Here is a 15553-nt window from a genome sequence, read left to right as displayed (position 1 = left end):
GTATAGAGACTGAATGATCACTTATCTGTTGCACAGACGCATACGAACCATCAGCCTCCTCCAGTTGCAGATCATCAGAACTTCAGCCAGCTTCAAAGTGAACCAGACAAAGGGTTCCGGCGAACCTGTATGACAAAAAAAGATAGAGAATACATGTATAGAAACTGAATGATCACTTACCTATTACACAGATGCATACGAACAGTCATCCTCATACAGTTGCAGATCATCAGAACTTCAGCCAGCCAAAGTTCCAGATGGAGATGCAGACAACCACATACATTTGCAGTCGTCAAATTCTTTGTTGTCTGCATCCAGCTTCAAAGTGAACCAGTCAAGGGGTCCTGCGAACCTGTATGACAAGAAAAAAAGTCAATACATGTATAGAAACTAAATGATCACTTACCTGTTACACAGATGCATACGAAAATTCAGCCTCCTACAGCTGCAGATCATCAGAACTTCAACCAGCTACAAAGTGAACCAGTCAAGGGGTCCTGCAAACCTGTATGAAGAGAAAAAAAGTCAATACATGTATAGAAACTGAACGATCACTTACCTGTTACACAGCTGCATACGAACAATCACCCTCACACTGTTGCAGATCGACAGAAAGTCAGCCAGCCAGCCATAGTTGTAAACAGTGATGCAGATGCATAGAACCTTGTTAGACCAGCTTCAGAGAGGGAGTCGATTATGTGGTTCTGCAAACCTGTATGACAAGAAAGAGAGTCAATACATGTATAGAGACTGAATGATCACTTACCTGTTACAAAGATGCATATGAACAGTCAGCCTCATATATTTGCAGATCATCAGAACTTCAGCCAGCTTCAAAGTGAACCAGTCAAGGGGTCCTGCGAACCTGTATGACAAGAAAAAAAGTCAATACATGTATAGAAACTAAATGATCACTTACCTGTTACACAGATGCATACGAAAATTCAGCCTCCTACAGTTGCAGATCATCAGAACTTCAACCAGCTACAAAGTGAACCAGTCAAGGGGTCCTGCAAACCTGTATGAAGAGAAAAAAAGTCAATACATGTATAGAAACTGAATGATCACTTACCTGTTACACAGCTGCATACGAACAATCACCCTCATACTGTTGCAGATCGACAGAAAGTCAGCCAGCCAGCCATAGTAGTAAACGGTGATGCAGATGCATAGAACCTTGTTAGACCAGCTTCAGAGACGGAGTCGATTATGTGGTTCTGCAAAGCTGTATGACAAGAAAGAGAGTCAATACATGTATAGAGACTAAATGATCACTTACCTGTTACAAAGATGCATATGAACAGTCATCCTCATACACTTGCAGGTCCACCTTCAGAAAGGGATTCGGTCATGGTGTCCTGCAAACCTGTATGACAAAAAAGAAAGTCAATACATGTATAGAAACTGAATGATCACTTACCTGTTACACAGCTGCATACGAACAGTCAGCCTCTTACAGTTGCAGATCATAAGAAAATCAGCCAGCCAAAGTTCCAGATTGAAGCTGGATGCAGACAACAAAATACATTTGCAGAAGGCAAGTCCCTTGTTGTCTGCATCCAGCTTCAAAGTGAACCAGTCAAAAGATCCTGTGAACCTGTATGAAAAGAAAAAAAGTCAATACATGTATAGAAACTGAATGATCACTTACCTGTTACACAGATGCATACGAACAGTCAGCCTCCTAGAGTTGCAGATCTACAGAACTTCAACCAGCTACAAAGTGAACCAGTCAAGGGTTCCTGCAAACCTGTATGGCAAAAAAAGTCAATACATGTATAGAAACTGAATGATCACTTACCTGTTACACAGATGCATACGAACAGTCATCCTCATACAGTTGCAGATCATCAGAACTTCAGCCAGCCAAAGTTCCAGATGGAGATGCAGACAACCACATACATTTGCAGTCGTCAAATTCCTTGTTGTCTGCATCCAGCTTCAAAGTGAACCAGTCAAGGGGTCCTGCGAACCTGTATGACAAGAGAAAAAGTCAATACATGTATAGAAACTAAATGATCACTTACCTGTTACACAGATGCATACGAAAATTCAGCCTCCTACAGTTGCAGATCATCAGAACTTCAACCAGCTACAAAGTGAACCAGTCAAGGGGTCCTGCAAACCTGTATGAAGAGAAAAAAAGTCAATACATGTATAGAAACTGAACGATCACTTACCTGTTACACAGCTGCATACGAACAATCACCCTCATACTTTTGTAGATCGACAGAAAGTCAGCCAGCCAGCCATAGTTGTAAACGGTGATGCAGATGCATAGAACCTTGTTAGTCCAAGTTCAGAGATGGAGTCGATTATGTGGTTCTGCAAACCTGTATGACAAGAAAGAGAGTCAATACATGTATAGAGACTGAATGATCACTTACCTGTTACAAAGATGCATATGAACAGTCAGCCTCATATATTTGCAGATCATCAGAACTTCAACCAGCTTCAAAGTGAACCAGTCAAGGGGTCCTGCGAACCTGTATGACAAGAAAGAGAGTCAATACATGTATAAAGACTGAATGATCACTTACCTGTTACACAGCTGCATACGAACAGTCAGCCTCATACAGTTGCAGATCATAAGAAAATCAGCCAGCCAAAGTTCCAGATTGAAGCTGGATGCAGACAACAAAATACATTTGCAGAAGGCAAGTCCCTTGTTGTCTGCATCCAGCTTCAAAGTGAACCAGTCAAAAGGTCCTGCGAACCTGTATGAAAAGAAAAAAAGTCAATTCATGTATAGAAACTGAATGATCACTTACCTGTTACACAGATGCATACGAACAGTCAGCCTCCTAGAGTTGCAGATCATCAGAACTTCAGCCAGCTTCAAAGTGAACCAGTCAAAGGGGTCCGTCGAACCTGTATGACAAGAAAAAAAGTCAATACAAGTATAGAAACTGAACGATCTCTTACCTATTACACAGCTGCATACGAACAGTCACCCTCATACTGTTGCAGATCGACAGAAAGTCAGCCAGCCAGCCATAGTTGTAAACGGTGATGCAGATGCATAGAACCTTGTTAGACCAGCTTCAGAGAGGGAGTCGATTATGTGGTTCTGCAAACCTGTATGACAAGAAAGAGAGTCAATACATGTATAGAGACTAAATGATCACTTACCTGTTACAAAGATGCATATGAACAGTCAGCCTCATATATTTGCAGATCATCAGAACTTCAACCAGCTTCAAAGTGAACCAGTCAAGGGGTCCGGCGAACCTGTATGAGAAGAAAAGTCAATACATGTATAGAAACTAAATGATCACTTACATTTTACATAGATGCATACGAACAGTCAGCCTCCTACAGTTGCAGATCATCAGAATTTCAACCAGCTTCAAAGTGAACCAGTCAAGGGGTCCTGCGAACCTGTATGACAAGAAAAAAAGTCAATACATGTATAGAAACTGAATGATCACTTACCTGTTGCACAGATGCATATGAACAGTCATCCTCATACAGTTGCAGGTCCACCTTCAGAAAGGGATTCGGTCATGGTGTCCTGCAAACCTGTATGACAAAAAAGAAAGTCAATACATGTATAGAAACTGAATGATCACTTACCTGTTACACAGCTGCATACGAACAGTCAGCCTCATACAGTTGCAGATCATAAGAACATCAGCCAGCCAAAGTTCCAGATTGAAGCTGGATGCAGACAACAAAATACATTTGCAGAAGGCAAGTCCCTTGTTGTCTGCATCCAGCTTCAAAGTGAACCAGTCAAAAGGTCCTGCGAACCTGTATGAAAAGAAAAAAAATCAATACATGTATAGAAACTGAATGATCACTTACGTGTTACACAGGTGTATGCGATTAGTCAGTCTAATACAGTTGCAGATTGTCAGCACATCAGCCAGCCAAAAATTCCAGATGGAGATGCAGACAACCACATACATTTGCAGTTGGCAAGTCCTTTGTTGTCTGCATCCAGCTTCAATGTGAAACAGTCAAAAGGTCCTGCGAACCTGTATGACAAGAAAAAAAGTCAATACATGTATAGAAACTGAATGGTCACTTACCTGTTACAAAGATGCATATGAACAGTCAGCCTCATATATTTGCAGATCATCAGAACTTCAACCAGCTTCAAAGTGAACCAGTCAAGGGGTCCGTCGAACCTGTATGACAAGAAAGAGAGTCAATACATGTATAAAGACTGAATGATCACTTACCTGTTACACAGACGCATACGAACCGTCAGCCTTCTCCAGTTGCAGATCATCAGAACTTCAGCCAGCCAAAGTTCCAGATGGAGATGCAGACAACCACATACATTTGCAGTCGTCAAATTCCTTGTTGTCTGCATCCAGCTTCAAAGTGAACCAGTCAAGGGGTCCTGCGAACCTGTATGACAAGAAAAAAAGTCAATACATGTATAGAAACTAAATGATCACTTACCTGTTACACAGATGCATACGAATATTCAGCCTCCTACAGTTGCAGATCATCAGAACTTCAACCAGCTACAAAGTGAACCAGTCAAGGGGTCCTGCAAACCTGTATGAAGAGAAAAAAAGTCAATACATGTATAGAAACTGAATGATCACTTACCTGTTACACAGATGCATACGAACAGTCATCCTCATACACAGTTGCAGATCATCAGAACTACAGCCAGCTTCAAAGTGAACCAGTCAAAGGGGTCCGTCGAACCTGTATGACATGAAAAAAAGTCAATACATGTATAGAAACTGAATGATCACTTACCTGTTACACAGCGGTATGCGAACAGTCAGCCTCGTACAGTTGCAGATCATCAGAACTTCAGCCAGCCAAAGATCAAGATGGAGATGCAGACAACCACATACATTTGCAGTCATCAAATTCCTCGTTTTCTGCATCCAGCTTCAAAGTGAGCCAGTCGTGTGGTCCTGCGAGCCTGTATGACAAAAAAAGATAGAGAATACATGTATAGAAACTGAATGATCACTTACCTGTTACACAGCTGTATGCGAACAGTCAGCCTAATACAGTTGCAGATGAATGGAAACCCATCTAGCCAGCCACAGTTGTAAACAGTGAATCAGATGTATAGAACCTTGTTAGTCCACCTTCAGAGAGGGAGTCGATCATGGTGTCCTGCGAACCTGTATGACAAGAAAGAGAGTCAATACATGTATAGAGACTGAATGATCACTTACCTGTTATACAGACGCATACGAACAGTCAGCCTTCTCCAGTTGCAGATCATCAGAACTTCAGCCAGCTTCAAAGTGAACCAGTCAAAGGGGTCCGGCAAACCTGTATGACAAAAAAAGATAGAGAATACATGTATAGAAACTGAATGATGACTTACCTATTACACAGATGCATACCAACAGTCATCCTCATACAGTTGCAGATGGACAGAATGTCAGCCAGCCAGCCATAGTTGTAAACTGAGATGCAGATGTAAGGAACCTTGTCAGTCCACCTTTAGAAAGGGATTCGGTCATGGTGTCCTGCGAAAATGTATGAGAAGAAAGAGAGTCAAAACATGTATAGAAACTGAATGATCACTTACCTGTTACACAGCTGCATACGAACAGTCATCCTCATACAGTTGCAGATCATCAGAACTTCAGCCAGCCAAAGTTCCAGATGGAGATGCAGACAACCACATACATTTGCAGTCGTCAAATTCCTTGTTGTCTGCATCCAGCTTCAAAGTGAACCAGTCAAAAGGTCCTGCGAACCTGTATGAAAAGAAAAAAAGTCAATACATGTATAGAAACTGAATGATCACTTACCTATTACACAGATGCATACGAACAGTCATCCTCATACAGTTGCAGATCATCAGAACTTCAGCCAGCCAAAGTTCCAGATGGAGATGCAGACAACCACATACATTTGCAGTCGTCAAATTCCTTGTTGTCTGCATCCAGCTTCAAAGTGAACCAGTCAAGGGGTCCTGCGAACCTGTATGACAAGAAAAAAAGTCAATACATGTATAGAAACTAAATGATCACTTACCTGTTACACAGATGCATACGAAAATTCAGCCTCCTACAGTTGCAGATCATCAGAACTTAAACCAGCTACAAAGTGAACCAGTCAAGGGGTCCTGCAAACCTGTATGAAGAGAAAAAAAGTCAATACATGTACAGAAACTGAACGATCACTTACCTGTTACACAGCTGCATACGAACAATCACCCTCATACTGTTGCAGATCGACAGAAAGTCAGACAGCCAGCCATAGTTGTAAACTGAGATGCAGATGCAAAGATCCTTGTTAATCCACCTTCAGAAAGGGATTCGATTAGGGTGTCCTGCGAACCTGTATGACAAAAAAGAGAGTCAATACATGTATAGAAACTGAATGACCACTTACCTGTTACAGAGCTGTATGCGAACAGTCAGCCTAATACAGTCGCAGATGGACGGAAACCCAACTAGCCAGCCATAGTTGTAAACAGTGAACCAGATGTATAGAACCTTGTTAGTCCCCCTTCAGAGAGGGAGTCGATCATGGTGTCCTGCGAACCTGTATGTCAACAAAGAGACTCAATACATGTATACAAAATTGAATGATCACTTACTTGTTACAAAGCTGCATACGAACAGTCAGCCTCATACTGTTGCAGATCGACAGAAAGTCAGCCAGCCAGCCATAGTTGTAAACGGTGATGCAGATGCATAGAACCTTGTTAGACCAGCTTCAGAGAGGGAGTCGATTATGTGGTTCTGCAAACCTGTATGACAAGAAAGAGAGTCAATACATGTATAGAGACTAAATGATCACTTACCTGTTACAAAGATGCATATGAACAGTAAGCCTCATATATTTGCAGATCATCAGAACTTCAACCAGCTTCAAAGTGAACCAGTCAAGGGGTCCTGCGAACCTGTATGACAAGAAAGAGAGTCAATACATGTATAAAGACTGAATGATCACTTACCTGTTACAAAGACGCATACGAACCGTCAGCCTTCTCCAGTTGCAGATCATCAGAACTTCAGCCAGCTTCAAAGTGAACCAGTCAAAGGGGTCCGGCGAACCTGTATGGCAAAAAAAGATAGAGAATACATGTATAGAAACTAAATGATCACTTACCTGTTACACAGATGCATACGAAAATTCAGCCTCCTACAGTTGCAGATCATCAGAACTTCAACCAGCTACAAAGTGAACCAGTCAAGGGATCCTGCAAACCTGTATGAAGAGAAAAAAAGTCAATACATGTATAGAAACTGAACGATCACTTACCTGTTACACAGATGCATATGAACAGTCAGCCTCCTACAGTTGCAGATCATCAGAACTTCAACCAGCTTCGATGTGAACCAGTCAAGGGGTCCGGTGAACCTGTATGACAAGAAAAGTCAATACATGTATAGAAACTGAATGATCACTTACCTGTTACACAGATGCATACGAACAGTCATCCTCATACAGTTGCAGATCATCAGAACTTCAGCCAGCCAAAGTTCCAGATGGAGATGCAGACAACCACATACATTTGCAGTCGTCAAATTCCTTGTTGTCTGCATCCAGCTTCAAAGTGAACCAGTCAAGGGGTCCTGCGAACCTGTATGACAAGAAAAAAAGTCAATACATGTATAGAAACTAAATGATCACTTACCTGTTACACAGATGCATACGAAAATTCAGCCTCCTACAGTTGCAGATCATCAGAACTTCAACCAGCTACAAAGTGAACCAGTCAAGGGGTCCTGCAAACCTGTATGAAGAGAAAAAAAGTCAATACATGTATAGAAACTGAATGATCACTTACCTGTTACACAGATGCATACGAACAGTCATCCTCATACAGTTGCAGATCATCAGAACTACAGCCAGCTTCAAAGTGAACCAGTCAAAGGGGTCCGTCGAACCTGTATGACATAAAAAAAAGTCAATACATGTATAGAAACTGAATGATCACTTACCTCTTACACAGCGGTATGCGAACAGTCAGCCTCGTACAGTTGCAGATCATCAGAACTTCAGCCAGCCAAAGATCAAGATGGAGATGCAGACAACCACATACATTTGCAGTCATCAAATCCCTTGTTTTCTGCATCCAGCTTCAAAGTGAGCCAGTCGTGTGGTCCTGCGAGCCTGTATGACAAAAAAAGATAGAGAATACATGTATAGAAACTGAATGATCACTTACCTGTTACACAGCTGTATGAGAACAGTCAGCCTAATACAGTTGCAGATGAATGGAAACCCATCTAGCCAGCCACAGTTGTAAACAGTGAATCAGATGTATAGAACCTTGTTAGTCCACCTTCAGAGAAGGAGTCGATCATGGTGTCCTGCGAACCTGTATGACAAGAAAGAGAGTCAATACATGTATAGAGACTGAATGATCACTTACCTGTTATACAGACGCATACGAACCGTCAGCCTTCTCCAGTTGCAGATCATCAGAACTTCAGCCAGCTTCAACGTGAACCAGTCAAAGGGGTCCGGCGAGCCTGTATGGCAAAAAAAGATAGAGAATACATGTATAGAAACTGAATGATCACTTACCTTTTACACAGATGCATATGAACAGTCATCCACATACAGTTGCAGATGGACAGAAGGTGAGCCAGCCATCGTTGTAAACTGAGATGCAGATGTAAAGAACCTTGTTAGTCCACATTTAGAAAGGGATTCGGTCATGGTGTCCTGCGAACCTGTATGACAAAAAAAGATAGAGAATACATATATAAAAACTGAATGATCACTGTATGCGAACAGTCAACCTCCTACAGTTGCAGATCATCAGAACTTCAGCCAGCCAAAGTTCCAGATGGTACAATTGCAGTCGTCAAATCCCTTGTTGTCTGCATCCAGCTTCAAATTGAGCCAGTCATGTGGTCCTGCGAGCCTGTATGACAAAAAAAGATAGAGAATACATGTATAGAAACTGAATGATCACTTACCTGTTACACAGCTGTATGCGAACAGTCAGCCTCATACAGTTGCAGATGGACGGAAACCCAACTAGCCAGCCATAGTTGTAAACAGTGAATCAGATGTATAGAACCTTGTTAGTCCACCTTCAGAGAGGGAGTCGATCATGGTGTCCTGCGAACCTGTATGACAAGAAAGAGAGTCAATACATGTATAGAAACTGAAAGATCACTTACCTGTTATAAAGATGCATACAAACAGTCAGCCTCATATATTTGCAGATCATCAGAACTTCAGCCAGCCAAAGTTCCAGATGGAGATGCAGACAACCACATTCATTTGCAGTCGTCAAATCCCTTGTTGTCTGCATCCAGCTTCAAAGTGAACCAGTCAAGGGGTCCTGCGAACCTGTATGACAAGAAAGAGAGTCAATACATGTATAGAAACTGAATGATCACTTACCTGTTATACAGCTGCATACGAATAGCCACCCTCATACAGTTGCAGATCGACAGAAAGTCAGCCAGACAGCCATAGTTGTAAACGGTGATGCAGATACATAGAACCTTGTTAGTCCACCTTCAGAAAGGAATTCGGTCATGGGGTCCTGCAAACCTGTATGACAAGAAAGAGAGTCAATACATGTATAGAAACTGAATGACCACTTACCTGTTACAGAGCTGTATGCGAACAGTCAGCCTAATACAGTCGCAGATGGAAGGAAACCCAACTAGCCAGCCATAGTTGTAAACAGTGAACCAGATGTATAGAACCTTGTTAGTCCCCCTTCAGAGAGGGAGTCGATCATGGTGTCCTGCGAACCTGTATGTCAAGAAAGAGACTCAATACATGTATACAAAATTGAATGATCAGTTACTTGTTACAAAGCTGCATACGAACAGTCAGCCTCATACAGTTGCAGATCATCAGAACTTCAGCCAGCTTCAAAGTGAACCAGTCAAAGGGGTCCGTCGAACCTGTATGACAAGAAAAAAAGTCAATACAAGTATAGAAACTGAACGATCACTTACCTCTTACACAGCTGCATACGAACAGTCACCCTCATACTGTTGCAGATCGACAGAAAGTCAGCCAGCCAGCCATAGTTGTAAACGGTGATGCAGATGCATAGAACCTTGTTAGACCAGCTTCAGAGAGGGAGTCGATTATGTGGTTCTGCAAACCTGTATGACAAGAAAGAGAGTCAATACATGTATAGAGACTAAATGATCACTTACCTGTTACAAAGATGCATATGAACAGTCAGCCTCATATATTTGCAGATCATCAGAACTTCAACCAGCTTCAAAGTGAACCAGTCAAGGGGTCCTGCGAACAATTGCAGTCGTCAAATCCCTTGATGTCTGCATCCAGCTTTAAAGTGAGCCAGTCATGTGGTCCTGCGAGCCTGTATGACAAAAAAAGATAGAGAATACATGTATAGAAACTGAATGATCACTTACCTGTTACACAGCTGTATGCGAACAGTCAGCCTAATACAGATGCAGATGGACGGAAACCCAACTAGCCAGCCATAGTTGTAAACAGTGAATCAGATGTATAGAACCTTGTTAGTCCACCTTCAGAGAGGGAGTCGATCATGGTGTCCTGCAAACCTGTATGACAAGAAAGAGAGTCAATACATGTATAGAAACTGAATGATCACTTACCTGTTACACAGCTGCATACAAACAGTCAGCCTCATACAGTTGCAGATCATCAGAATATCAGCCAGCCAAAGTTCCAGATGGAGATGCAGACAACCATATACATTTGCTGAAGGCAAATTGATACATATGTTTCCTTTTGTTCCAAAGATTGTTATAACTCAATTTCTCATCTATGATTACAAACACAGACATAGTCTCGATACTGCAGGGTTTGAAATATGAGCAAATGATACTAATATTATGTTAATACAAGTAGAGAAATGGCAGAACAAATTATTTGAATCGAGTAAATCAATACTTACCTGACTTACCTGTGTGACTGGGTAGGGACAATAATTCCTAGAGTAGCACCTTCTCAATGTTACCGGAAAGCAAGACAGATCCCAGGCAGCGCAGGTGAAGCCTTTCTAGGTGGTAGAGGACCGGACGTCAAACCTGCAGTCAGCAGTGGAGCGCAAAAAGTCTGCTGAATGGCTTGTTCCTTCGATTCTGGCGTCTGTCTTCTTCCTAACAGTGTCTCTCCACGGCCATCATGTTTCCTGAGAATAAACACAGAGGTTAGTAAAGCAAAGCAATGTAAAGGAACACACATAGTCGATAGCACAAGGATTGACACTGGCTAAAAAACAAGCCAAAGCTAATAAAATAATAATAAAAAATGACTAGGATTAACAAGCAACATGAGAGTTAGCAAACAGCAGAGGAGAAGACCCATCAGCCTAGATCGACAGACAGAGCGTTGTGGTTTGACAGGAAAGCAACCCACAGAAACTTACTAAACTCAGTTAACATGTCTGCGCCGAATCTCACCCCCCATACCCAATCTCACCACTTTCACTGGTGGTACTATTTCCACATATTTCTAAGACTAGGAGAAGCTGCATTTCAAAGAACAAAGATCATACAAGAGAACACATATAACAGTATGACACATGTGAATTTCATGACAAACAGCTTTCAGGGTCTCCTCAGAAAACGCTAGCAAATTAAATTTCACTTAAGTTTTTTCACTTAAGAGCTCAGTCAAGTTAGTTTGATATTGGATCAGCAGATATTCACTTCTTTTCTTCTCTCACTCACAAGGTCTTAAAATCTCAGATTTTTTTGAAACGATGGAGAACAGAAACTACAATCATTATATTTCCTCAACATTTCCAGTCTTATAATCAAAATAGCCAGAATTCCTGCAGCAGGTGCTGTAGATGGTAAAAGCCTGTCTATAAAGTGCGGAAACCTAAAACTCTCACAGAGAGAAGTGATGGTTATTTACATTAAAAATATGTTAAACAAATATATTATACCAATAGGCCTTAGCGTGACACAACTTACACTTAAACTCACACTCGCACTTAAACTGGTGTAAAGCCCTTGCGAAAAAGGGAGGGGCTTAGTTAGGGGTGAAATACAGGTGAACAGCTTGGAGAGCGTCCAAAGTTCTCAGTTCTGTGGGAGTCAGCACAATCAGCTCTGCAGGTGTCAGCACTTTTTTTAACTGCATCATGATGAGTATGGAAAATGTGGAGTCCATAAAAACAATTCAAAACATAGGAGTTATAGTGTGTATATAATATATAATATATAATATATATATATATATATATTTATTTTTTTTATTATTTTTTTTTTATTTATTTTTTTTTTTTTCTTCAATATACTGCCACATAGGAGACGGAGCAGGAATTACCAAAAAAAAAAAAAAAAACATGCCATTTGTCTCAACACTAGAGTCATATGGGTGCCAGCTGTGGCTTCAAGTAGGCCTAAGTTGTAGGATTTGTTTTATGCCACAACAGGCCCGATGAGACCTAAAGAACCAGCACAACAGGCCCAATAAGACCATAAGCATATGACAACAGGCCCAAATGAGAATTTAGAAACATGAAAACAGGCCCAATGAAACCTAAAGAACCAGTACATCAGGCCCAATGAGACCATAAGCATATGACAACATGCCCAAATGAGAACTTAGGAACATGAAAAAAGGCCCAATGAAACCTAAAGAACCAGCACAACAGGCCCAATGAGTCCATAAGCACATGACAACAGGCCCAATGAGACCATAAGCACATGACAACAGGCCCAAATGAGAACTTAGGAACATGAAAATAGGCCCAATGAGACCTAAAAAAACAGCACAACAGGCCCGATGACACTAGTGATGCATATTTTTTTTTTCTTCAATATACTGCCACATAGGAGACGGAGCAGGAATTACCAAGAAAAGAAAAAAAACATGCCATTTGTCTCAACACTAGAGTCATATGGGTGCCAGCTGTGGCTTCAAGTAGGCCTAAGTTGTAGGATTTGTTTTATGCCACAACAGGCCCGATGAGACCTAAAGAACCAGCACAACAGGCCCAATAAGACCATAAGCATATGACAACAGGCCCAAATGAGAATTTAGAAACATGAAAACAGGCCCAATGAAACCTAAAGAACCAGCACAACAGGCCCAATAAGACCATAAGCACATGACAACAGGCCCAAATGAGAATTTAGAAACATGAAAACAGGCCCAATAAGACCTAAAGAAACAGCACAACAGGTCCGATGAGACTAGTGATGCACCCATACGATAATACAATTGGATATCGGTCCTGATATTAGCAATGTATATATATATAGGAAGTACAAATAGAGAAACAAACAAAGATCAAGAAAAAAGAGAAGCTTTCTGCAAAAGCACAACAGCACACAACCTCGTGCATAAAACATACACAAACCTTGACAAAATATACAAAGAATTGAAGGATTGCAAACTTACCATGAGTATTAAAACCTAAAGTTCCTTCATTCAGTCTTCATTACAGTGAGGTCTGAAGTGAGCCTCAACTAAATCTCTTTGATACTGCTCGGTTCCCTTCTTTTGGCTTGTAACCTGGCCTATTTTCAATATACTGCCACATAGTGGACGGAGTAGGAATTACCAAGAAAAAAACATGCCATTTGTCTCAACACTGGAGTCATATGGGTGCCAGCTATGGCTTCAAGTAGGCCTAAGTTGTAGGATTTGTTTTATGCCACAACAGGCCCGATGAGACCTAAAGAACCAGCACAACAGGCCCAATAAGACCATAAGCACATGACAACAGGCCCAAATGAGAACTTAGGAACATGAAAATAGGCCCAATGAGACCTAAAAAAACAGCACAACAGGCCCGATGGCACTAGTGATGCATATTTTTTTTTTCTTCAATATACTGCCACATAGGAGACGGAGCAGGAATTACCAAGAAAAGAAAAAAAAACATGCCATTTGTCTCAACACTAGAGTCATATGGGTGCCAGCTGTGGCTTCAAGTAGGCCTAAGTTGTAGGATTTGTTTTATGCCACAACAGGCCCGATGAGACCTAAAGAACCAGCACAACAGGCCCAATAAGACCATAAGCATATGACAACAGGCCCAAATGAGAATTTAGAAACATGAAAACAGGCCCAATGAAACCTAAAGAACCAGTACATCAGGCCCAATGAGACCATAAGCATATGACAACATGCCCAAATGAGAACTTAGGAACATGAAAAAAGGCCCAATGAAACCTAAAGAACCAGCACAACAGGCCCAATGAGTCCATAAGCACATGACAACAGGCCCAATGAGACCATAAGCACATGACAACAGGCCCAAATGAGAACTTAGGAACATGAAAATAGGCCCAATGAGACGTAAAAAAACAGCACAACAGGCCCGATGACACTAGTGATGCATATTTTTTTTTTCTTCAATATACTGCCACATAGGAGACGGAGCAGGAATTACCAAGAAAAGAAAAAAAACATGCCATTTGTCTCAACACTAGAGTCATATGGGTGCCAGCTGTGGCTTCAAGTAGGCCTAAGTTGTAGGATTTGTTTTATGCCACAACAGGCCCGATGAGACCTAAAGAACCAGCACAACAGGCCCAATAAGACCATAAGCATATGACAACAGGCCCAAATGAGAATTTAGAAACATGAAAACAGGCCCAATGAAACCTAAAGAACCAGCACAACAGGCCCAATAAGACCATAAGCACATGACAACAGGCCCAAATGAGAATTTAGAAACATGAAAACAGGCCCAATAAGACCTAAAGAAACAGCACAACAGGTCCGATGAGACTAGTGATGCACCCATACGATAATACAATTGGATATCGGTCCTGATATTAGCAATGTATATATATATAGGAAGTACAAATAGAGAAACAAACAAAGATCAAGAAAAAAGAGAAGCTTTCTGCAAAAGCACAACAGCACACAACCTCGTGCATAAAACATACACAAACCTTGACAAAATATACAAAGAATTGAAGGATTGCAAACTTACCATGAGTATTAAAACCTAAAGTTCCTTCATTCAGTCTTCATTACAGTGAGGTCTGAAGTGAGCCTCAACTAAATCTCTTTGATACTGCTCGGTTCCCTTCTTTTGGCTTGTAACCTGGCCTATTTTCAATATACTGCCACATAGTGGACGGAGTAGGAATTACCAAGAAAAAAACATGCCATTTGTCTCAACACTGGAGTCATATGGGTGCCAGCTATGGCTTCAAGTAGGCCTAAGTTGTAGGATTTGTTTTATGCCACAACAGGCCCGATGAGACCTAAAGAACCAGCACAACAGGCCCAATAAGACCATAAGCACATGACAACAGGCCCAAATGAGAACTTAGGAACATGAAAATAGGCCCAATGAGACCTAAAAAAACAGCACAACAGGCCCGATGGCACTAGTGATGCATATTTTTTTTTTCTTCAATATACTGCCACATAGGAGACGGAGCAGGAATTACCAAGAAAAGAAAAAAAAACATGCCATTTGTCTCAACACTAGAGTCATATGGGTGCCAGCTGTGGCTTCAAGTAGGCCTAAGTTGTAGGATTTGTTTTATGCCACAACAGGCCCGATGAGACCTAAAGAACCAGCACAACAGGCCCAATAAGACCATAAGCACATGACAACAGGCCCAAATGAGAATTTAGCAACATGAAAACAGGCCCAATGAAACCTAAAGAACCAGTACATCAGGCCCAATGAGACCCCAAATGAGAA

The sequence above is a fragment of the Salminus brasiliensis genome, chromosome 16 (assembly GCF_030463535.1).
Source record: "Salminus brasiliensis chromosome 16, fSalBra1.hap2, whole genome shotgun sequence".
In the NCBI taxonomy this organism is placed as follows: domain Eukaryota; kingdom Metazoa; phylum Chordata; class Actinopteri; order Characiformes; family Bryconidae; genus Salminus; species Salminus brasiliensis.
The sequence above is the reverse complement of the archived record's forward strand: the minus strand, read 5'-3'. Positions refer to the sequence as shown.